General features: G+C 34.7%; 1 long non-coding RNA gene across 1 annotated transcript in view; it reads right to left on the bottom strand.

Annotated features, from left to right (window-relative positions):
- LOC109498314 overlaps positions 1-24838 on the bottom strand; it is a 76649-nt gene that overhangs the window by 23992 nt on the left and 27819 nt on the right. The window contains exons 4-5 of the long non-coding RNA XR_002741367.2: positions 12932-13027; positions 11620-11727 (exon numbers count right to left, since the gene is read on the bottom strand). This is a non-coding gene — a long non-coding RNA (uncharacterized LOC109498314). The remainder of the gene's footprint in view (positions 1-11619; positions 11728-12931; positions 13028-24838) is intronic.

The raw sequence follows: 24838 nt of genomic DNA, 5'->3' as shown, positions 1-24838 counted from the left end.
TATATGTATGTGTATACCTATAAGTATATGTATATTTATAGAGATAGATGATAGATAGATAGATAGATAGATAGACAGATAGAAGAAAGAGATAGAGACCTAACATATGACTACAAATATAAGTGATGCTCTTCAATAGTTAGGAATAATTCATTTGTTAGCTAAAATTCAAACCACAAAACCATGATATGAATCTGGCTAATGGCAGAATTCCATAATACACATTGGTTTCTTCTGCTAGGTTCTTTCTATAAATTATAATATATTTAATAAATATGAATTAATGTGTGGGTGTTTAGCAAATTATACAAGTTGTATTCTATTCCTCTGTTTTCTGAGAAAAATATCTCAGCAAAATTAGCTGACTGAGGGTTAAAAGTATTTTCTCTTCATTTATAAGTCATGATGAGTATTTGACCTATTATCATGACATTGTGGGTGGATCATTACATGTAAGTGAAAGAAAAAAAAACAATTAAAAAGAAGCCAAGAAAGCAGATGCTAAGTCTCATTCAGTACTAAATCCACTTTACCATTACTTTTCAAAAGCAATCTAGATGTCAAATTTCTGACACCAAAATTGGTAGCAAGTAAATCGCATAGCACTAAACTGCAAAGTGGCATGCAAAATTTAGAACAGTAGGTTGTATATAATTAGGGAAGAGTTTGTGCTTCTAAATATAAAAGTCCTACATTCAGCATGAGGAAATAAAACTCTTAGGAAGAAGGCAGTCTGGTTGCACTCTTTAAAGGCTATTAATACAAACATAAGGGCAACAGATAAAACATGAATGTTCACTTAGAAGCAGGCTTTTCACAGGCAAATGTGTAAGATCATTAGTGGAACTAATCAGAGAATGCTGTTATGTTCTGCCTTCCTTTATCCTTAAATATTTTGCCTATATTCCTTCCAATGGAATTGTAAAGATTTAAGGCAGAGAGTCATGTCAAACATAAAATAATTGACTTTCTAAATCCCTTGAATGTCCCATTCATTCACTAAACAAATAATTCTGAATATTAATAGGTAGTATTTTAAGTTCTTAGGCTATAGAAGTGGAACAGGAAAAATCCCTGCCTTCATAACACTTCAATAACAGTGAAGGAGGCAGATGACAAATAAAAATATAAAGAAATACATAATAAAATGTCAATACTCTGATGACAAATGAAGCAAAGACAGCAGATAAAAAAGTAATTAGGGTGGAAGATAGTTCACAAAGGGCAATCATTCCAGCTCTTTCTGAAGTGGTCTCATTTGAGCAGAGACTTGAAATAAATGAGGGTACGAGCCATGCAAAGATGTAAAAGAGAAAAATATTTTGCAGATAGACCAGCTAGTTCAGAGACCCTGAAGAGGAAATGAGCTGGGTTACACTGGCAGAAGGAGGTAGAAGGAGGATGAGGAGATACCCGTTAGAAGACTATTTCCAATTCCTTGAAAGAGATGAAGCATTAAGGCTGTACTAGCAGAAATGGTATCAGTGAGACTGAAACCATAGTCTGACTGTCGAGGCCATAGGAAAGGGCAATCAGTTCACTGTGGGTTGAGAAGAAAAGACGCAAATCAAGAACGCTGTCAGTGTGTTGGCCTGAGCTACTGGCAAATGATGGTGTTATACTGGTATTGGGAAAACTGCAGGGGGGGTGGGGTAGTAGAATCAAGAGTTAGGTATTGGATATATTCAACTAAGATGCCTACTAGGTATGCAATATCATTATCACAGTGACACTAAGGAAGAAGTAGACTATAGGAGTCCAAACTTGAAAAAATAGTATGTGGTGAAGAGAGGTGGCAGAAACTTGGGCTATACATTTGGAAGTCATCACCATATAGAATTTATTTAAAGCCATGGGGATACAGAGTATCTTGTAATGAGATGGCATCTGTAGCCACAAGACATGAATACCATTCAGGAAGGGGGAAAGGAAGCAGCCAGCCACAATTACAGAGATGGTGTAGTCAGGGAGGTGGAAGGGAATCAGAAAGAAAGAGTGGGTGCTCTAAGTGGAGGAAAAAGAGCAATAAATGAGAATAAAGTATCAAGTATATTCAATTATAATACTATTCTCTACCTTCATTACAATTTTGCAGGTGGTTAGGCTGTAATATTTCCTGACACTTAGCAGAAAAGGTTATGTTGCCTGGCAGAGGAACCGGATTCCTCTGGTTCCTAGCATACTAGGAGAGATGTTAACAGGAATTATAAGGAGAGTTATTCCCTTTGTCCATCCTCTGGGGGATAGAATGCTCAACAGTAGACATTGGTTAGTGCATAATTGGATTAAAACATTTTTGTTACCTGGGAGGGTCACATAAATTAGTACACAGCTTAGTAAGGACTAGTAGAAGCAGTCAAATGTCATCTGTTATCTTTCGTGGGACGTAAAGTCACCCACTCTTAGCATCAACTTTAGATTTTTTTAACTTAATTGTACAACCTTGCACGATCTCACTTCTACTGACCATTCCACCCTTACTTTGCCTGCTATATCATATGTAAGCTGAAAAAAACTATAGAGACTCTTTTCTGTGTGCTTAGAGACCATAATGAAACGAAGAGAAATAAATTTACTAACCGCACTACAACACAAAATACATGCTTTTGTCATGAGAAACTAAAGTCAGAGTGTCTACTTTTAGAAATTATTATAATTTATTACTATTTTACTATGAGCTAACTTAGGTGACAAATGGTACGTATTCTAAAAATTAAAGTACAGAGGCTAGGACAATTTATCTGAACTTAGCCTCATGTATTAGGATCAGACTGTGATAAACTATGATCTCACATTCTTATTGAAAGTTTATAGAGAACAAAATGCATTATATCAGAAGCTAAATTTAATTGACTGTAAGAAGGAATGTGTTGCCTGAAACTGCATCTTGATACCTTTATCCTTTATTTATGGAAATCTTCCTAATTCTTCAAAACCTAGCTCAAAAGTCATCTTTGTAATAATGATTGTTTTAAGCCCAATCAGATACAATTACTCCATCTTATTGCATTTTACTTCTAACTCTATTATAAGATGTTCTTTATTCTGACTTGTCTTAAAATAGTTTGTTGACAATATACTGCAACAAATTATATCTTCCTTGAAGGCAGGTAATATGGATTAAAATATTTGTTTTCACTGAAAAAACTATCCCTCGTTCAATGAAGATTAGGGTTTTTATAATACTGTCTTAAAATACCTTCTGTGGCTTCATTTTAAAATGTATGAAGTAACAAACAAAAAATGTGACTCAATATGTACCACAAAGCTACCTCCCAGCTAATTCAGTATATGGTTTTCCGTAAAGGAATAAATAACTATAACACAAGTGTCCAGCATCCCTCATTGTAGTTATTCTTCAAGGGGATGAAAGTTTATATTTGTAAGTATTTATATTTATAGCAATTTTAAGTATAAATATCCACACACATACATATCAAATATATATCACACATACATGTACCATATATATGCACAGTCCAAGATACACACACACACATATATAAATGGGACTTTATGTGAAATTCTTCACAGAAATAGATCTAAAATGGAATTACAAATGTTACTAGGAGTCACATTTAATAAACTGATTAAAAGCTAATTACAAGTATACTGAGAGTGAGACTCAGAACACATTTTTAACTCCAAATGGAACATAATTTGCAATGGACTTTAACAGAGCAACTTTTTCAGAGTTTACTCCTAATACTTTGGTGTCATGGCAACAAATCATTTAGTTTAGTACCTTTTATCCCACATCTTATTTTGAGAATAAATTAAGGATGTCAGTGTTCCTAGTTTCCTTCGCACTTATACACTGCCTCAATCATTTCAACTGAGTTGAACTGGATGCTAAAGAAAGTAGGATATGTTTTTTTTCTAAGGATAGCTTCCTTGCTTATTTATTTATTTATTTATTTATTTAATCTACATGGCATAATTTAGTTAGGCTGTTGCCTAGACAGGCCAGAGGGACTAGATTAGCTCCCTGGTTCTATTCTACCCTTTATACAAGCTGTCTTTCAGGAAATAGTGGATTACAACAGGTTTCTGTGGAAACCTGTCTCGCTGAACACAGGCATGTGTGATTTATTACATGATGCATCTGTCATGGACCTGAACAAAAAGAATTGACCCCAGTGTAAAGAATTATTAAGATATGATTATGGGCCCCAAATCAACAAATTCAGAAAGAAACGGAAAATAGCATTACTTGGGTGGAGGCTTTGAAAGTTTTTAAAAAATGATTTTGAAATACAAAATAATAACAGAACTGGATTCTACTTAAGGCTACTTAGGTCACATGGGCATTTGGGCTACTTCTTTTCATAGTCTTCATTGATTCTCCAAATGTAGGGACTGAACACAACTTGCTTAAACCAGGGTTTCTCAACCTTGGCAACAGCAACATTTTGGATCAAATGTGGGGACATTTTGGGTCAAGTGTTCCTTGTAGAATGCTTAACAGAACAGCACCCTCGGCCTCAGCCCGCTCGATGTCAGTAGCACCCCCTCCCCAAGTTGTGGCAATCAAAATCGACATCTTTCTGTGTCTGCTTGAGAGTGAAATCACCCCCGCTTAGAAACCACTGGTTTAAATAATATTGAAAACGTTTTGTGTAAGTAGCTCAAAGCAACTTTATGCTATTGGTCAAAACAGACGTTATTTACGTTGACTTTCAAAATGTGAATCTAAGAATAATATCTAGACACTGAAGAGAAATCTTTGGATCACGATAATTAAAGAGGCAGTATCATACATGCAGACAATAGTTACAAACTATAGTATAAACATCTTTAAGAACTTAGTAATATTTTAACAGTATGGTGGATTTTAACATGCAGAAATAATGGAAAAAGTATTGGGTATATTTATGACAAATTATATATATACATATATGTTTCTATTTTTACAATATATTAAGCACTGCCTCTGTTATGGTTCAATTAGCTTGTCAATTTCCACATTTATAGTCCATGCTATTATATCCTAGATATTTTCATAGCTTTTTAATTTGAATATATCTAGTCTCATAAATTTATTGGAAAGATAAGTGTATGTAAATATATATACAATAATTTATATAACACACACATATGGTTTCATGTGATGTGATGTGTGTATGTTGTATATGTGTGTGGTATGTGTTACATATTATATATACATAATATTTATGTGTATATAACCTATACAAGTTTTATATAACATATATTATGTATACATATTTATGATAATATCATTCTATTGCTTCCGACACACTGAATTTGAGTTTAAATACATAATTGTCAGCAAAGTGGGAGGAATATTTACATATTTGAAAATTTAGAAGCTTGCAAACAAATATGAGGCGATAGATCCAGTGTAAAGAAAGTCTTCCTACATGTAGGTGATGAAAAAGAGGTAGAAGCCAACATCCTATATTCTAAATTAATCGTGTCCAAACTTACCAGTGGCAATTGTTTTGTGAGATAAATACTTAGTTAATTTACCCCAATGTCAGTCACTCTATCTTTTTACACTAAGTACAGTATTGTTCTAAGGAGATGCAAAGATGTAGAGGCATTCCCAATCAAGTATGGGTCAGATATATACACCAGTAATAAAATAAAGATAGATTGATGGCAACTGGGCTACACATACAGATATGTATAGGACAGAGGAAGAAAGCAAGTAACAGCATTTTGAGTTACATCTTGAAGAGCACAACAGTTTTCTAACATAACAAGGGGCAAGGCTTGGAAAGGTGAAATCGCATGGCTTAATGAGGACCCACAAATAGCTCAAGTACAGAATGTCTGGTGAACAAATGTTGAAAGATAAGGCTAGAAGACAGGCAGGACCAGACTGAAGAGAGTCTTTTATCCCAGTTAGCCCTGAGGAACTACTGAGGGACTCTAAACTGTGGGGTCACATGGTTTGGTTTGTGTTTTAAGAAAAATAAATTACAATAAAATAAGACAGCAGGCAGACAGTTGGTACGTTCACTGGAAAATAATGTGAAAAAAAAAGAAGATGCTAAATTATAGCATGGACACCCCAAATCTACCAAAACTTAAAGAGACAGAAAAGAAAAATGGAAGAGAAGAAAGCTTTTTTCTTTGAATGAGCATTCACTCCAAGCTCCATTCTTGCCAATAACTCAAGAACTACACTGTTTTAATGTTAAGCAGAATATATTGTTGTAATTTTAATCACAGACTCTGTTAAGTATATACAAATGACATGACATATAGATGTTGCTCTAAAATTATTGTTCAAAAATTATGGGCATGAGCAAAATACAATCTGTGATTAGAGGCAAGACTGTAGATATAAAATCACTCTTTATAAAATATTTCCTGAAAATATACTGAAAATATAATTTTCTTTCATCAGAAATCTGACATAATGTCATGGGTGTTTGGGTGCTGAATAACAACGTATATATACAACTTGCATGATGATTAATTATACACACACACACATGTATACATATGTATACACACACACAACTCACAACTTATAAGGACATGAATATCCGTTATACATGTAAAAAAGAAAACTTAGAGGGGGAAATTAATTTATAATATAACATAAACTACATGAATTACAGTAAAACCTTGGATTGCGAGTAACTTGTTCTGCGAGTGTTCCACAAGACAAGCAAACATTTATAATAAATTTTAACTTGATAAATGAGTGATGTCTTGCAATAGGAGTAGTACATGATGCCAAACATCACGTGATCACAACTGAGCCAATGGTTCTTGAAATTCAATTTGATATACAAGTGCTGTGGATTATAAGCATGTTTCCAGGATGAATCATGCTCACAAACCAAGGTTTTACCGTATTCTTATAATTATATATGCTTGAATATTCACCTTAACAAACTGCTATATCTTATTCATTATTGGTGTTTTTGGGTTCCTAATATGCTAACAATCTAAAAACAAATTTTATGTGTACCTGTTTGTGTGTTTAAGTGTGTATGCCTAAGAACTTCCCTGATTTCCTCACATTCAATTATGTGAGTTTGTAAAAACTTTAGTCCCATATTTGGAAAACATCTTAAACTTTTGGAAATGTATATTCAATTGGAAATAAAACATGTAATTGGACAAAGAATATCTCTAATACTTATCAAGCAAATAAATATATTGGAACACACAAGAGAAAAATGAGGGTATCAACTCTCTTATGTCTCTGATATCTTAACCTTGAATCACAAAATTTGAAAGCCATTCCTTTAAAAAGAAAACCTAGTTGGATACACAACCTTGATTTTTCTTTTAAGTTGCACGTTAATAGATCTTTATTAAAATCCTTTAGTCTGCTAATGTATGGTCATAAAAATCTAAGCACACTATTAAAAAGACACACACACACACAAACTGGTCTGTTTGGAGAGAGAGTAATAAAGAAATAGCTTATAACATCAGCCTTCGTTTAGAAAAGAATTTATCGAATTTCTACTGAGCCTGAAAAACATAGTTATGAAGATGAATAAAGCAGCATGTAAGGCCTCTAGGACCTTACAGATTAAGTACATTAGCAGATACAGATATATCTTCAAAACAAATAGATTGTATTATTCTAGTGATTGCTTCATCTAAGAAAGAGGCAGACGTCGGTGGCATTTGTTCTGAGAGCCTTGAAGGCTGAAGTCAAGGGAGAGTGTGAATACAAATGCCTGTTGTTGTGGCAAATGGCACTCAGTTCAAAGTACCTGGGTGGTCTGGCACCCCCAATATTGGACTTATTGGTGATACAGAGAGCATGACATTGAAAAGGAAACTGGAGTCACATTTACAATTGCCTTGTTCTGTAGTTTCCGACTTATTTTGTAAGCAGTAAGGAACCACTGAGGACTTTTAAATAGAAGAAATGTATTCTCAAACATAAATAACATTAACTTCCCCGTGACAAAAGATGCTAGTAGCAAAAGACCAAGAGCAAAGTAAGAAGACAATATAGCACTGATTTGTGTGATTATCCACCCCTCTGTAAGATTCGTATTTAAAATAAGCATTGCAATATTCATTTCTTTACTTTTTGCCTGAGACTGACTTCCCCTTTCATAATTGTCCTAAACCCAATAAACATTTTCTTAGAATCAGGGAAATCATGATTCCCATCTTATTCCAATAAATGAGCCTATTTATATTTCATTCCTCCTTAAGTATATATATATTTGTCTTCTTTTCAAGTTGATTATGTTTAATGGTGCTTATTTCCTTTATGAATAACACCTTTTTACCTTTTCTTGTTCTTAAACATTCTAGCTACTTTAAGATTAACTCAACTCCAAAGAAAGTGTTATATAAAAGATTTTGTAGACTATTTTTCTATGGGGGCTTTAATGCTATCTAACAGTTACTATGTTCGATGCAGGTATGTTTCACCCTCATGCTATTATCATTCTATCTGGCAATAAATGTTTGAGAGATATTGTCAAACAAGACAGTTTTTAGAATAATAGGTTAAAATCATAGGAAAATACATTTTCAGGGCCACAGCTGAAAATAATCACTTCCTTCCAACGTGAGAATATATCTAACATTTTCTCTATTTCTTAACAAAGTAAACATACATAAAACTTGGTTGCTCTCATTTCTCTTCATATAAGTGTTTGCATATCCTTGCCTTTTTCCAGAATAGTTACTGAAGTCAATGGCATCCTCCCATAAAAATTTGAGGAATTTATTTAAGGTTTAATCAATGGTTAAAACCTTACTGTTTTCTATTCCCACTCCATATATTGAGTTAACACTTTAGTAAAACCCCCAAATGTCCATCATGCTAAACACCATCAGTTTGGGGTAAAGTTATGGATGTACAGGTGATTGGAATTGTGGATGGGGTAATAGTTATCACCTTAGCACACTTGTCTCTAGAAACATTGATCCAAGCCTTGATGAAGGAGATCACTATTTTGCATAAACTTTATACAAGTAATTTATGTCTGCAAGCAATGGCAGCTTGGCCAGTGATTAATATACTGATAATAAAATATTAGACAATATTGTGTGTGCAGTGTATGCAGTTACTCTATATGCAGTGTAGATGTTTATTTTGGTATTTCCCAAGAAAATATATGGATGTGAATACTTTCTGATTACTCAGTGAATGTTGATGTTTTCCATTTGTAGACATTCATTATTTTTCGCATGATTATGCCCACAGTAATTATATAAGAATATCTTCATGTTTACCTCTAACGCAAACTTTACTTACCATTTTATTATTTTAAAGCCTTTGATAGAATGTTCCATTCTATCATACAATCTTATGTTTTATACTAAGTCACTTTTAAATTATTTGGACCAAAATTTTCACAGGAATATATTGATTGTTTTAAGATTTAAAATTTTAGTATTAATATTACATGCATGTTTAATGTTATTATGGTATAGTTGGCCAAATCTGAATATTTCAAATGGGATGGAAACAATTATGTTAAAAAATTAGATGTTGAGTAACTTCAATAGCAAAATATCCAGGGAAATATAATTGTCCATATGAATAAAATATGTATGCTCTTAATAGATTTACATTAGTACAGGAGACATCATTTTCCATTGCTTTCCTTAGATTATTACCATCCTACTAATTATTGTGTCTTTCCCCTTTTCTTTTTCTCCTGGATTCTCCCGTTAGGTGGGATAGGAAAGATATAAACTTGTGAGTGAGGGATGTCCATGTTCCTTTAACAAATCTCAGCAACTAGGCCATTCAGAATATTTACTATCTTTTTCAACATCATTATAAGAAGCGGATAAAAAAAGTTGCATCTAATGATGAGAATACACTAAAAAGTTCCCTTGAAAATTTAAATGAGAACCACAGTAAGCAACCATAATATCTTCATGTACTGGACAAAGTGAACTGGGTTTGTTTAAAAGTCTCAGAATTACTGGCATGCCTGGGTGACAGCTGGTTGAGTGTCTGACTCTTGATTTCAGCTCAGGTCATGATCCCAGGGTCATGGAATTGAGGTCCACTACAGGCTCTGCACTGAATGCGGAGCCTTTTTGAGATTCTCTCTCCCTCTCTCTCTCTGCCCCCACCCCCTCTCAAAAAAAAAATCTTAAAAAAAATAAAAGTCTCAGAATTACTGGTTTTGTCGAGAGGACTAGCTGACCTAGTGAGGAAAGGGTAACTCAGTGTTAAAATTGTTTCAATAGGGTTCTTGGTATAATTATTTTATATTCCTTGGGGACTAAAGAATTATCATAGGCATATCAATGGTTCCTATTAACTAAAGAACTAAGACCACATGTTATATAATACTGACAAATTTCAAACTGATATAATTTATGTTTACATATATAATAGTATTATATAATTTTTCCTATTATACAAATATATAATTATGCTTATCTGTAAAAATCTTTAAGTATAAAGAGTGATTCATTTATGTATATTTATGTGTATAAATACTGATATTGTTGTAGGAAATAACAATGTTATAAACTCTGTTGCAATGATTACTTATAAAATTGAATCTAATATTTGACATATATGACCAATGAATCAGGGGGCCATTATAATATCTCTTTAATAAAGTACATAAAATACAGAAAATCCTTAGAGCTGTATGATAAAGGCATTGGTCTTCATTTAAGCAAAGAAAAATGTAGCATAATTTTGAACAATTTTAAGGAGAGAAGTTAAAATGATCTCAGATTTTAATGGCATTGGATTATAGGTTTTTCACAGTATTTGGTTCTAAATTAAATAATGATTATATAAACATGATTTGACAATTATTTTTAAATGGTTTTTAGCTTTTAAAGCAACTATGTTTCCTTTTAAAAATGGAATTTATGTAAATTTTGATAATATAATGTCCTGGCTCACAAAGAGGAGGAGAAAAGAGAAGGGTTGTCTAGATTAAAAGTATCTCAAGTTGATGGATCAAATTTTGATATTTAAGTATATTTTCTAAACGATCAAGGGCAAGAACTAAAATAACCAGAACAAAGTAACAAAAATATGGGGATGGAGGTTGAAAAAGAATTACAAGTAGTGTGTTCAATGCACACATAAAAAAAAAAGGTAAATAAAGGCATTTAAAGGTGCTTAAAGTTATGGTGATATCTACCAGACATAGTTAGAACACCAAAGGCTAAGTATGCTTGCCTCTAAGACGTGGTAAAAGACATGAGGAAGGAATGGGGCAAGATACTTTCACTCTTATCCTCCTGTACTGTTACAACTGCAGTTGCCATCACACAATGATTAACAGTATCAATCTGCAACCAGACTTGGTTCAAATCTTAGTTTCACTACTTACAACCTATGGCCTCAGTCAACTGACTTAACATCTATTTCTCTGAAATACCTATTTATCTTAGTTTCCTCTTCTGTAAATTTAAAATTTAAAAGCATTTCTATTGGAGGGTTCTTTCTTATCAGGGCTTAATGCACTAATATTTAAAAAGCATTTGCTAGGGGTGTCTGGCTGGCTCAGTCAGTAGAGCATGCAACTCTTGAGCTTGGGGTTTTAAGTTCAAGCCCCATCCTGGCAGGATGTAGAGGTTAATTTACCTTAGGAAATTGAGAATGCTTTCACATTATTTTCCTTAGGCTTCTTTTCCTTAGGCTTTAAAAGATTAAAGAATTCAGAAACTCACTATCCGATGTGCAAAGGAGAGTTCTTGAATCTTGAGTTCTAAATCTCAATCTACCGCAAACTTCCACTTGGCACCTCCATGAATTAAAGTGTGCCTTCAAATTCTTCCCTGAAAAAGAAAAAAAAAATAAAGAAAACCATCTCTCAATCTCACTGACTTAATCAATATTTATCAGAAATTCAATGTTCAATAATCAGTGGGTCTCATTCTATTCGTATTTCAGGATAATTAAGATTGAAAAATGCTGGCAGTTCTATATTATAAGCAAGTTGTATTGTAAAGTTCATTTGTAAGTCACAGAATATAAAGGTCAGAAAAGACTTTAGGGGCCATCAACTTCCCACTCCATTTTTTGTATAAACCTTCTGGAACATCCTTGTCACTGACAGATGGTCATTCATCCTTTGGTTAAAAATGTCAAGTGATCACAAGCTCAGTAATTTAAAGGCAGCCCATTCTGCATCTGGACAGCTGGAGTCTTTATTAAATTTTACTTCTATTAAACTCTTTCCCTATAGTCACACATACTTGCTACGAGTATTTATTTAATGCTAGATGTGTTGAATACATTGAAATCATAGAAAGTGCAATAGACAAGACATAGAATAACCAAATAACAGCACAAATACATTATTATAAATGGAGATAAATGTTAGAGAAGGGAAATAAAGTTAATGTTTAGTTGGGAAACCTGATATCCTCCAGGGGCTCACCCACACGCAAACACACGCAGACACCCATGTGGGGTGCATGGGTGGCTCAGTTGGTTAAGCATCTGACTCTTGATTTCAGCTCAGGTCATGATCTCACGGTTTGTGGGATCAAGCCCCAAGTCAGGCTCTGTGCTGACAGCACGGAGCCTCCTTGGGGTTCTTTCTCTCCCTCTCTCACTGTCCCTCCCTCTCTTTCTCTCTCTCTCTCTCTCAAAACAAATAAATTTTTAAAAAAATACTATAGCATGAAAGGGGAATTAAATGGAAGGGGGGGGGACAGTAATGGAGGGTGCCCAGAGGAAAGGAGGGGAGGAAAGACTGGTCAGAGTAAGGAACACCAAACACCACATGTGCAGGTTCTGAAGAGGGAGGCAGACAGTTGCATTCAGCAAACCAAAAGAGGGACAAAGTAAGTGAACCAGATTGCACAAGAGGGAAAATGCTGCAAGGGGAAACTAGAAAGGTTGAAAAGGTCAGGTAGTTAGGGTCCTAACGGTCCTGCCTTCTAAATTTGCTACTATTCCCACCCTCGCTAAAGTGACATCCAATACATTTATTTACACCCTGTTCAACATTGTAATATACACGACAGTACTTACCCTCTGTTTCCCACATCAGCTGAATGAGCGTCTCCAATTCCATCCACCATTTTTTACCCTGTCCAGAAATGTCACTCTTCCAACTGCATTCCTCTGCTGTCAAAGTTGAACGTTTGGGTTTGTAATAATTTTAACAGTGTATTGCTAGAACTAATCACAATATTATACTTGTCATATCTTCTAAATAATGATTTGAGCCACTACTGACACATGCTGTGATCATATAATCCACATCCAAATGTAGTCATATTTGAGGGTCTAAGTGGGAATGATCATGAAGTGAGAAAGTTAATGAAGACAGTAAATGTAAACCAGTCCTCCTGAGGGCAAACCAGGGTTTATAGTTACCGTAATTACTGCTTATCGTCCATTGTACACTTTCTACTTCCCTTTGACCTGTAAGATTGCCTGATAAAAACAGGATGCCCAGGTGAATTTGAAGGTCAGACAGAGACTAAACAAATTTTTAGTGTAAGTATGTCCCATGCAATATTTGAGACCCACTTATACTAAAAATTACTTATTGTCTCTCTGATCTCAAATTTAACTGCAGGTGCTGTATTTTTATATGATAAATTTGGCAGACTTATCTGCATCTATAGCACTTTAAGTGGCCTAATGAAAATTTCTATCATCTGTGGTTCCAAATGACGATTACTTCTTCACCTGGCATGGCACAGACACCGTTATTACATTCAAGTCTTTTATAAATCATGAGATCTTTAATGTTTGCATAGAGGACAGAAAACTATCAACAGCTTATTGAGCACCTTTACTATTTGAAGCACTCTGGTATTCTCTGGAAATTCAAAAATAAATCAGACGCGACTCCTACTCTCAGGATGCAATCATAGGAAACAAGAGTAAACATTTAAAATGCATAGTGACAAGTGACATAGTAAAAATGGACAGAAAACTTGGGGATGTTCCGTCGGTTAGTGTCCAACTCTTGATTTTGGCTCAGGTCATAATCTCACGGTTGTGAGTTAGAGCCCCATGTCAGGCTCTATGCCCGGCATGGATCTTGCTTAAGATTCTCTCTCTCTCTTCCTCTGCCCCTTTCCCAATTCACATGCTACCTCTCTCTCTCCCTCCCTCCCTCTCTCTCTCTCTCTCTCTTTCTCTAAAATTGAATAAATAAATCAATAAATAAATAAAAAAAAGTGGATAGAAAACTTGATAGGAACATAATCAGGGAGTTCATTAAATGTCAGGGAATGTCATTAATTAAATGTCATTAATTCTCATGTAGGCTGAGAATTTGATATTGAGTAGCAGTTCACCTGGTAGAAAAACTGGGTGAAGACAGCCCAAACAGAGCTCCTAGCCTGTGCAAAATCACTGTCTGAAAGTGCATGTTTAGGAAACACTGTACAGTCCAGTGAGCATGAGAAGATACAGCTAAAGATGAGATTAGGAAAGTAGACTGCAGCAAAGGGCCTTGCTGAGGAGTGTACAGTAACAGTTATCATTTATTGAATTCATATGATGGGCCAGGCACAGTGGAAATGAAAGTTAAAAATACAGAGAAAGATAATTTGTAAGTTATCTGAACCCAGATATATGACAGAAAAGCAAAGATGACTGTGATGTGCTCAGCTTAAGCAGTGCGGTAGATCGTGATGACATTTACCGAGAGAAAAAAAAAAAAATCAGAGGAAGAGTAGGTGGGAGGTGAGAGCAGAGGAGGCAAAGTGGAGCTTGGGCATGTTAAATCTAAATAGTGTTTCCCTTTTTATTTTCAACAGAGTGATGACAAGATCGTTTTACTTGATGACTAGTGGAGTATGAAGTCGGAACAACATTTTTGTGGATGTTTGGCTATTTTTAGCCTCCTCATTGCCAAAGTGAAGGTTTATGCAATGAACAGATACATGAGTGGTAATGATGCAAGTGTCTCCAGACAATAACTCTAGACCAGTGTAGCCTAGGTGTCAATTCTCAGGGTAAAGTTCTCACTATTCTGAGACAGAGCCGCTCTCATAGGAAGGTTGATGGCTTCTCCGATTGTGAAGCAGAAGTGAATTAATAAGAAAGTTGGTAAGAAGGTTATTCCCTGATTGAATCACATAATTATACAGTCACTGAGTTCTGTTGTTAGAGACTGAAGTTAAAATGTACTTTCTGGAAATGGAGGTGATTGTATGTTACGTATTTAAGAAGAGTGAATGGCATTAATCAGCGATGCATTTACTTTTATAAACCAGAGTTATTTTCTGAGAACCTCAGGAAGTTTCCTTGAATTCTATTCACTCCAATTATTCTTCAGATGTTTTAGCGAGTTTTTACAAATGAAATTTATATTTATACAATACATTTCTAATATTTGGGATTTCAACTTTTCGCTTCTTTTTCTCTCTGCTTCTTTTATTTAAATGACATTTAAAAGGATAAGGAAACATTTATATAATCCCCCTGTGCTTTGCCCCAAGTAAGCACTCAAAAAATGGCTTTGACTGATTACTCAATGTGTATTATAACTGGAATAGTGGAAAATTCTTTTTTGATAAGTGAAAAATTAACTTCATTCATTTGTTTTTTTGCATGTCAACTTTTTTGTCTTTAATGCTGCTATGAAATAGTTCTGCTTTGAAAACTATAGAGATGCAATTTCTGCAAATATAAAACGGAAAGCATTATTTTAAAGTAGTTGAAATAAATTAAACCATAAACATTAATTAAAATAATAAAATAATAATTAGTAGTTTTTATTAGTTTTCATTACTCACATGTAAAACCTATTTTCTAAAACATAGCAAAAGCATTTTGCTCAATCATCTAATTATGTGTTTATTTTGCTTTTCACTTTATATACTAAAATTCTATAATTTATAATTACTTTGAGTCTATTTGTAACCTTGACATTTTCATAATATTTGGAGCTCTAAACCTTATTGAGGCATTCTTTCTAATGTGAAAACATAACCAAATATCATATCAAGATTATAAGCTATTTGCCATGTGATTGACTACAGCAGAATATTTTGATTTATATCACATATGCTTTACTACTTCTGATTTCCACCTTACTTTTTAGCATCAATCATACAAGGAATGGGCCACATTCCCCAGATATTACAATAATATTAAGATACGGAGCATATCTGTCCCATATTCCAAAATATAGCTTAGCAACCTTAAGCTATAGACCAAGTCAATGAATATGTATTAAATATTCATCTTGCAATTAGAACAAGGAGATATGCTGTTCTTGGAGGCGTCTGTTATTTTTACCACCTTTAAATTTCCTTTAAAGTAGGGATGGAGGGGTGCCTGGGTGGCTCAGCTGGTTAAGCGGCCGACTTTGGCTCAGGTCATGACCTTACGGTTCCGGAGTTTCAGCCCTGCATCGGGGTCCATGCTGACAGCTCAGAGCCTGGAGCCCATTTCGGATTCTATGTCTCCCTCCCTCTGCCCCTTCCCCGCTCACTCTCTGTCTCTCTGTCTCTCTCTCAAAAATAAATAAACATTAAAAAAAATAATAAAAAATTAAAAAATTAAGTAGGGATGGAGTCTCACATTGATTTGTGAGCATATACAAAGGGCTTTGTGTCAGCCAGCTGTTGCTGACTGTAACAAACCATCCCAATATTAAGTGGCTTAGAACAATCATTTATTCTCACCGTCTGTGAATAGGCCAAGGGGAGGTCTGTTCCTGGCCTGAGCTCAGTGTGTTCAGAGCTGCTTCACGTGTTTTTCATCCTCTTTCATCATATTTGAAGACAGCATCGTAAAATGAATTTTTTTTGGCAATGAAACATCTTTCCCTTTCTCAGACTGTTTCTTTGTGCAGCAAGTTGGGAGCCCAGAAACATTTTTTTTTTTTTATGATTTAAAACAGCATTAGTACCTTTCAGTTCAGATTTATGGCACTTTTGTAAGATACGTCTTTCAAATACCTTGTGGGCATTCTATGTATCTGATTCCACAATTCTTGGAGGTAAATGTCTTTCTCTCCAGACTTAATTTTTATGGTTTTTTGGGCATATTGGCCCATATGTTTTCTAGGAGACCTACTGCCTGTGAAAGTGTCCACTGGAAACCACCTTATCACTTGTAGAGAATTTAACAGAAGGGTATTGGGGTCATATCCTTGACTTGGTTTTTACTCTGGGCATATATCTCACGGTCTGCACCTTTGTTTTGAAATTGTGCTGGCAGAAGAGTCTAGAAATGAGAAAAAGTCCTAGCTTCCAAGCCAGCAATTCTGCTTGCAAAGTGGACAATTCTTCCCTGATCCTACGAGTTGCAGAATAGTATTACATGCACCTCTCATGATTTTGATATCTACCTCGCTATCGTCTTACTCAAGTGGACAAGGTTTTAAGGTCCATTTACCACATTACATTTTACTCCAGACAACCCTACCAAATGTTTCAACATTTCACATGGTCATCAATTCATCCTGATTTGCCCACGACCCTTCCCAGTTTTAGCACTAAATGTCCCACATTCCAAGAAACCTCTCAGTTCCAGACAAACTGTGACAGTTAGTCACTGTACTATCATGTAACACATAGCACAGCTTGCAAATTTTAAAGCATCCTGTAACAATGCTCTCATATCTTTTAACAGGTTTCTGAACCTACCACTTCCCAATTCTAAATATATACATATATAACTACAGCATCCCACTTACCAGTAACAATTTCTATATCAGCATAACAATGCATCTTTAGGAGCACCTGGGTGGGTCAGTCAGTTAAGAGAATGATTCTTGATTTCAGCACAGATTAAGGTCTCACAGTTTGTGGGATTGAGTCCCTCATTGGGTTCCATGCAGACAACGTGGAGCCTGCTTGGGATTTTCTCTCTTCCTCTCTTTTTGCCTCTCTCCCACTCTTTCTTTCTCTCTTTCAAAATAAAACAACAATAACAACAAAAAAACAATGCATCTCTAAACTTAGTGGCTCAAAATAGCAATAATTTATTATTGCTCACATGCCTGGGTGGTTGACTGGAGCAGGGCTCATCTGGGAGCAGCTCAGTTCCACATGTCTCTTATCTTCTTTGGACCGGTGAGATAATCTTGCTAAATTCCTTTTATGGCAATGGCTGAGACGACCACACAAGCACAGTTCAAGCTTCTGTTTTCTTTATATCTGCTAATACTTCCTTGGTCAGAATAAATCAAGTGGCCAAGCCCAAAGTCAACAAGCAGGGAAATAGGCTGTACCCTTAATGGGAGGGAAGGTGTACAAGAGTAGCCAATAGATGATTTTGCATTTACGTATTAATTTTTACTACAAATTATACTATATTGAGGTATCCACGTGTACCTCATTGAGGTATAAGGTTTAAGTTCTTTTAAATAAATAGTTTCATACCATCTAATGAGGTCAACTCATACACCTTCACAATGTTGTTTACATTGCCAGAGTGCTATCAGGAAGTAAAGGGCATATAAGAATATTATGAACTTACTAACCATCTTAGAAGGAGAGACCCAATTAGGATCAAGAAAAAGTGTGGATGGAGTTATAACCCTGGTGGTCAAGAATGCCAAGAGCATTAACAGAGGAGGGAGCTACCAAAAGGACCAGTCGACAGTTGCCCACTCTGTGCAAGAACTGACTTTTCTTTTGTTATTTTTGCTACCAAATACAATCATCCTGCTAAGTTGATCACGTCCAGAATTTGTTCTGGTGCTTCTTTTCCTATTTTTCCAATATAAAAGTCACTGTCCTATTAAGTCTTTTTAAAAATTAATATAGCTATTTCCTATCATAAAAGTAGTTTATAGTTACTACAGAAAATACAACCGTTTGAGGTTAAAAAAGAAATCCAGAATCCTACAGCCTAGATACAGTCATCCTAAACATGACACAGCATATTTTTACATTCATTTTGCCATGGGTATTTTCCATAAATGCAATAAAAATAGTATGCAAAAATAGTTTCTACTCAAATTACACCTTCATTTCCCAGCTTGCAAGTATGTTCATATGCATAGCTCCCATTTCAAATCCTCATATCAAACAGGCTTTCTTTTACTGCTGTTTTCCTGAATTGAAATAGGATATTCTTTTCCTGTATGCTAGGTTCTTAAAAGAGAAGGGGCTCATAAAAAAAAAACTGTAATATGGAATTGTATGCAAACTAAATGCAAAGCATAATATAAAAAATGCAAAACCCTTTGGATGCTTACAAGGGCTTCTTTCCTGGCTCTGATTGTTGGGACTCTTTTGCAAAATGTAATGCACCACTGATGGTCCTCACTTCCTGCAGCCCACGCTTCACCAACAACCACAAAGATTTCCTGCCAAAGGTTTGTTGGTGCAATCCAGGAATGGATTCAGGCCTTGTTAGTCCAAAGATTCTTCTTCTGGCTGTTCTGGTATGGCACATTTGCCCCCAAAGGTACATTTGCCCAGCTTTCAGGTTGAATTTCTGAGTCCACTCAAATTTCTGAAGACTTATTTGGGTGATTAAGCACAGTCTATGCCTTTTTAAAAGGGCATTCTCTTCAGACTTGCAATTAGAAAAACTTCCTTCTGGAGTCTGTCAATGTAAGTAAACAGGCTCATTTCAGATCCTAGTTTACAGTGTGTAGAGAGATTTTGCCTTATTCAGTATCTTAGATAATGCTAGTTAATTATTGGAAGAATTTGTTCTAGGCAGGATAATCAAGCTTTTTAGGAAAAAAACATCAGCTTAATTATTTTTATTTCTGTATGTATTTGGGTTTCATTTGCTTTTGATTTTCCTTAAAAGTTTAATAATCATAATCCTTCTATGCATATTACAACATTGACAAAAGGCCCCTAGGTAAAGCAGGAATTCCTGGGTTTGCCAGTCTACAAACCACTCCCAAACCTCTCTTTCAATTCTTCAAGTTATTTGTTCAAGTATTTACTCCAAATTTTAACAATGTGATACTATGCTACTTTCCCTTAATTTATTCATTTTATAAATTAAGTGTTGATATTTTGTGACACTGGATGACCATTTCACCTTCCCAAAATGATCACTCTGTATTCAAATTGACAAATAATATTTACATTATTATAATGATTGTACAAATATTATTCAGAGCCAAGTAGTGGTCTGATTATTCTTTTGTTTTTTTTTTTTTTTACATTTTCTTATTTTTCCTTCTTCTTCTTTTACTTATATGGCTGACAGTTACACTTGAGAGTCCCAATGAAACATGCCTCTCTTTGTCCATGCCCTTAGCAATGTAACTGCTATCATTATTCAACCCATTAAAAAACAGTCTGTTTCCCTTCCTCTTGAACCTGGGCTGGAATTTGACTTGTCTTAACCAATGAAATGAGGATGAAATGAAATTGCTCTACTTCCTAGATTAGGTCTCACTCCTCACTGGAGTTTCTGCTTCTGCTCTTTGAGAACCATGAGACAACATTCTGTAAAGAAGCCCAGATAAACCACCATAGGAGAGAGGACAAGCCAACCTAATCCTTAAAGACTTTACATACAAATGGGAGAAGATGCAAATGACATATCAGATAAAGGGTTAGTATCCAAAATCTATAAAGAACTTATCAAATTTAACACTCAAAAAACAAATAATCCAGTGAAGAAATGGGCAAAAGACATGAATAGACACTTCTCCAAAGAAAACATCCAGATGGCCAACTGACACATGAAAAAATGCTCAACATCAGTCATCATCAGGGAAATGCAAATCAAAACCACAATGAGATATGACCTTACACCTGTCAGAATGGCTAACATTAACAACTCGGGCAACAACAGATGTTAGTGAGGATGTGGAGAAAGAGGATCTCTTTTGCACTGTGGTGGCAATGCAAGCTGGTGTAGCCACTCTGGAAAACAGTATGGAGGGTCCTCAAAAAACTAAAAATAGAACTACCCTACGACCCAGCAATTGCACTACTAGGCATTTATCCACAGGATACAGGTGTGCTGTTTCGAAGGGACACATGCACCCCCATGTTTATAGCAACACTATCAACAATAGCCAAAGCATGGAAAGAACCCAAATGTCCATTAATGGATGAATGGATAAAGAAGAAGTGGTGTATACACACACACACACACACACACACACACACACACACACACACACACAATGGGGTATTACTTGGCAATCAAAAAGAATGAAATCTTGCCATTTGCAACTATGTGGATGGAAATAGAGGCTATTATGCTAAGTGAAATTAGTCAGTCAGAGAAAGACAAAAATCATATGACTTCACTCATATGAGGACTTTAAGAGTCAAAACAGATGAACATAAGGGAAGGGAAACAAAAATAATATAAAAACAGCGAGGGGGACAAAACAGAAGACACTCATAAATATGGAGAACAAACTGAGGATTGCTGGAGGGGTTGTAGGAGGGGGGATAGGTTAAATGGGTAAGGGGCATTAAGGAATCTACTCCTGAAATCATTGTTTCACTATATTCTAACTAATTTGGATGTAAATTTTAAAAATAAAAAATAAAATTAAAAAAATCTCCTGCACAGCTATGCAAACCATCAACAAAATGAAAACACAGCCTATAGAATGGGAAAAATATTTGTAAACCATATCTCTCATAAGGAGTTAATATCTAAAATATATAAGAAACTATTACAACTCAATGGCAAAAAAAACCCACCCTAAATACCTCAATTAAAAAATGAGCAAAGTCAGACACCTGGTTGGCTCAGTCAGTTAAGTGGCCGACTCTTGATTTCTACTTGGGTCATGATCTCATGGTCATTTGGGCTCTGCACAGTGCGTGGAGCCTGCTTAAGATTCTCTCTCTCTCCCTCTGCCCCTCTTCCCTGCTCACACATACCCTCTCTCTCAAAATAAATAAATGAATAAATAAAATTTATTTTAAAAATGAGCAAAGGACCTGAGTAGATGATTTTCCAAAGAAGGCTTGCAAATGGCTAATAGGTATATGAAATGATGTCAACATCACTGATCATGGGGAAAGGCAAGTCACACCTGTTAGAATGGCTATTATCTGAAAGGCAAGAGGTAATAAATGTCAGTGAAGATGTAGAGAAAAGGGAACTCTTGTGTACTGTTGGTGGGAACAAGAATGTAAATTGGTACATCCACTATGGAAAACAATATAGAGATTTCTCAAAAAAAAAAAAAAAACAACTAACTACCAATTAAAAATTGATCACCACATGATCTGAAATTCCACTGCTAGACATTTTTTTAAAGGAAATGAAGTCACTATATTGAAAAAAATAACTGCACCTCTATATTCACTGCAGCATTATTTACCACAACCAAGACATGGGAAACAACCTAAATGTTGATCAGTGGGTAAGTAAACATTATCCAGCCAATAAAAAGAAGGAAATCTTGACATATGCAACAACAGGGATTAATCTGGAGGGCATTAGGCCAAGTGAAATAAACCAGACAGTGAAAGGCAAATACTGTATAGTATCACTTATATGGGAAATCTAGTTTTTTTAAAAAAAAAGTTGAATTCAGAGAAACAGAATGTCAAACAGTGGCAATGGGGGACAGGGGCAGGGGCGGTGGGGAAGGGAGATGTTGGCCAAAAGTTACAAACTTTTAGGTTTTAAAAAGAATAAGTTCTGGAGACCTAATGCAGAGGTGGTGGCTAGAGTTAATAAAAATGTATTATATATTTGAAATTTGCTAAGAGAATAAATCTTAAGTGTTTTCACCACACATACACAAAATAATAATGTAAGGTGATGAATACGTTAACTAGCTTGATTGGGGTGATCATTTCACAATGTATATGCATATGAAATCATCACATTGTACACTTCATAAAACATTATGATTGTATTTGTCAATTATACCTGGGGAAAAAATGGTTATTGATACACAGCTGGCACTGAACAATTATTTGCTGAACAAATGAATGCCCAGCTTGATTTGGATGACAATCAATCAATCAATCAATCAATCAATATATAGATAGAATCGGCCACTATGATTATGGATTTATTTCAATTGCCTTGCACAATTTAAGAACATTATTGAGACATGAGTTAAAATAGCATAATTCCTTGGTGAACTGAATGCTTTTTTACCATTTTGAAGTAACTTTTATTTCTAAGAATGCTTTTTTCAATACAGCATATTTTGAATGTCATCCATATACTTTACATTGCTTTCTTTTGCTTGGTATTTCCATGTCTATCTGAATGTAAGTGTTACATTAAAACTTTTTATATTACTATATTTCAAGTTTATCATAAACCAGTTATGATTAGATTTTATTTTTATCAAATGATTATCATCTTTGAATGCAAACATACTTGTACACTAACATATAATATGATTGCTGCAAAATTTACATTGAATTCTATCATCTTATTTTATGCTTCTATTTGTCCTCTGTTTTTTCTGTTTTTGCTTTCTGTAGTATTAAAGGATTATCTTCTTACCATTCCACTTTGTATTTTCTACCAATGTGAAACTTACATATTTTGCTTCTTTCATTGGTTTACTATAGTGGAAAGAAAGGAGTTAAACAGCTAACCTCTAATTCATTCTTTTCTAGATTACAGGAAGGATATACCCAGGGGAAAGAAAACAAGGCAGGTGAACGTGGTCTAATTTCCTGATCAATACGATTACTGGTATTCTAGGTAAATAGATTAACGATATTTTCTAGGAGGTGAGTCTTTATCAATGGAATGTTTTAAATAGGAATCTCAGTCTAAATGATTACTTATAATAATAAGCCTTTTAGAATCCATAAATTTATGAAGCATTTATCTCTACAAATACATTATGTAAGCTGGGAACATGAAATGGACATGAATGAACACTCCCAGCTGTGTGAGGTAATAACTTATGTACCTCACTTAGAAATGACTTCCTGGCTTGACGACAGACTGGATATCTTTCCAGAGAAAGAAAGACTTGGGCAGCTACCTCAGTGCCCATACCCTCCCTGCTATGCAGAGCCTCTTTATCACTTATATTCTTAAAATTAATTGTAAAGCTTGATAAGGGGTAGGAGGTTGATTTGAAAATCAGGTTTTTTGTATTGGTTCATTGGATTTCAACATGCATCCTCTACTTACCAAATGTAACTTCAATCAAAATCTTTGGTCTTTTACTTGTTAAAGTAATCATATTAAAGTACTGAAATGGTTTATTCTTTGTCATTTATGTACTATTTCTGTATTTAATTCTCTATTTTGTAATCCAAAATGGTTTTATTTTCTTCTCTGTTTAGTAGGGTTATACAATTAATGCTCATTTGTCCCCCCACCCCCGCCACCGCCCCCAGATATTTACTGCATTGCTTTGGCTCCTCATTCTTTCTTATCCCTCAAATCTTCCACTTCAGATCACTTTCCCTTACACTTACACATGTCCTTTATAATCTCCTTTAGTGTAGTTCTCTGGGTGGTGAGCTGCATGTTTATGTTTGTTTGAAAATATGTATTTTGAAAGTGATTTTGAAATATATAATTCATTGGGCATAGTATTCCAGGTTCAATTAAAAACAATCAAACTTTCTCATTCTATTGTAAACACATATTACAGAAGAGAGTAATTATTATAATTTTCCTAGTATTCTCAACTTCTCTTATTTTCTATTTTGTATTTTCCAAATTTTTCTCTGTATTCTTCAATAATTCTGATTCATAACCTTCATATAGTTGTGTTTAATCTGTAGCTTTTCATTTTCATTTTTGTGTTTTTCACTTTTAGAGTTTCTATTTGATTATTTTCCAAATCAGTATTTGATTTTAAAATTTTCTTGCTCTCTGTAATAATTTCCAGGATTTCCCCCATGTCTTTCAAAGTCAGTTACTTTATAGCCTGTGTCTGATAATTTCAATGTCTCAAGTTTTTGTGCTGTTGTTTCTTTTAGGTTTTTCACTGATTTTTATTCATTAAGTCTTATTGTATGTCTAGTTATTTTAGGCTATAACTTGAACACTGTGTGAAAATTAATTTACGGGATAATT

Source organism: Felis catus, chromosome A1 (assembly GCF_018350175.1).
Source record: "Felis catus isolate Fca126 chromosome A1, F.catus_Fca126_mat1.0, whole genome shotgun sequence".
In the NCBI taxonomy this organism is placed as follows: domain Eukaryota; kingdom Metazoa; phylum Chordata; class Mammalia; order Carnivora; family Felidae; genus Felis; species Felis catus.
Note: the sequence above shows the minus strand (reverse complement) of the source record. Positions and strands in the feature narration are given on the sequence as shown.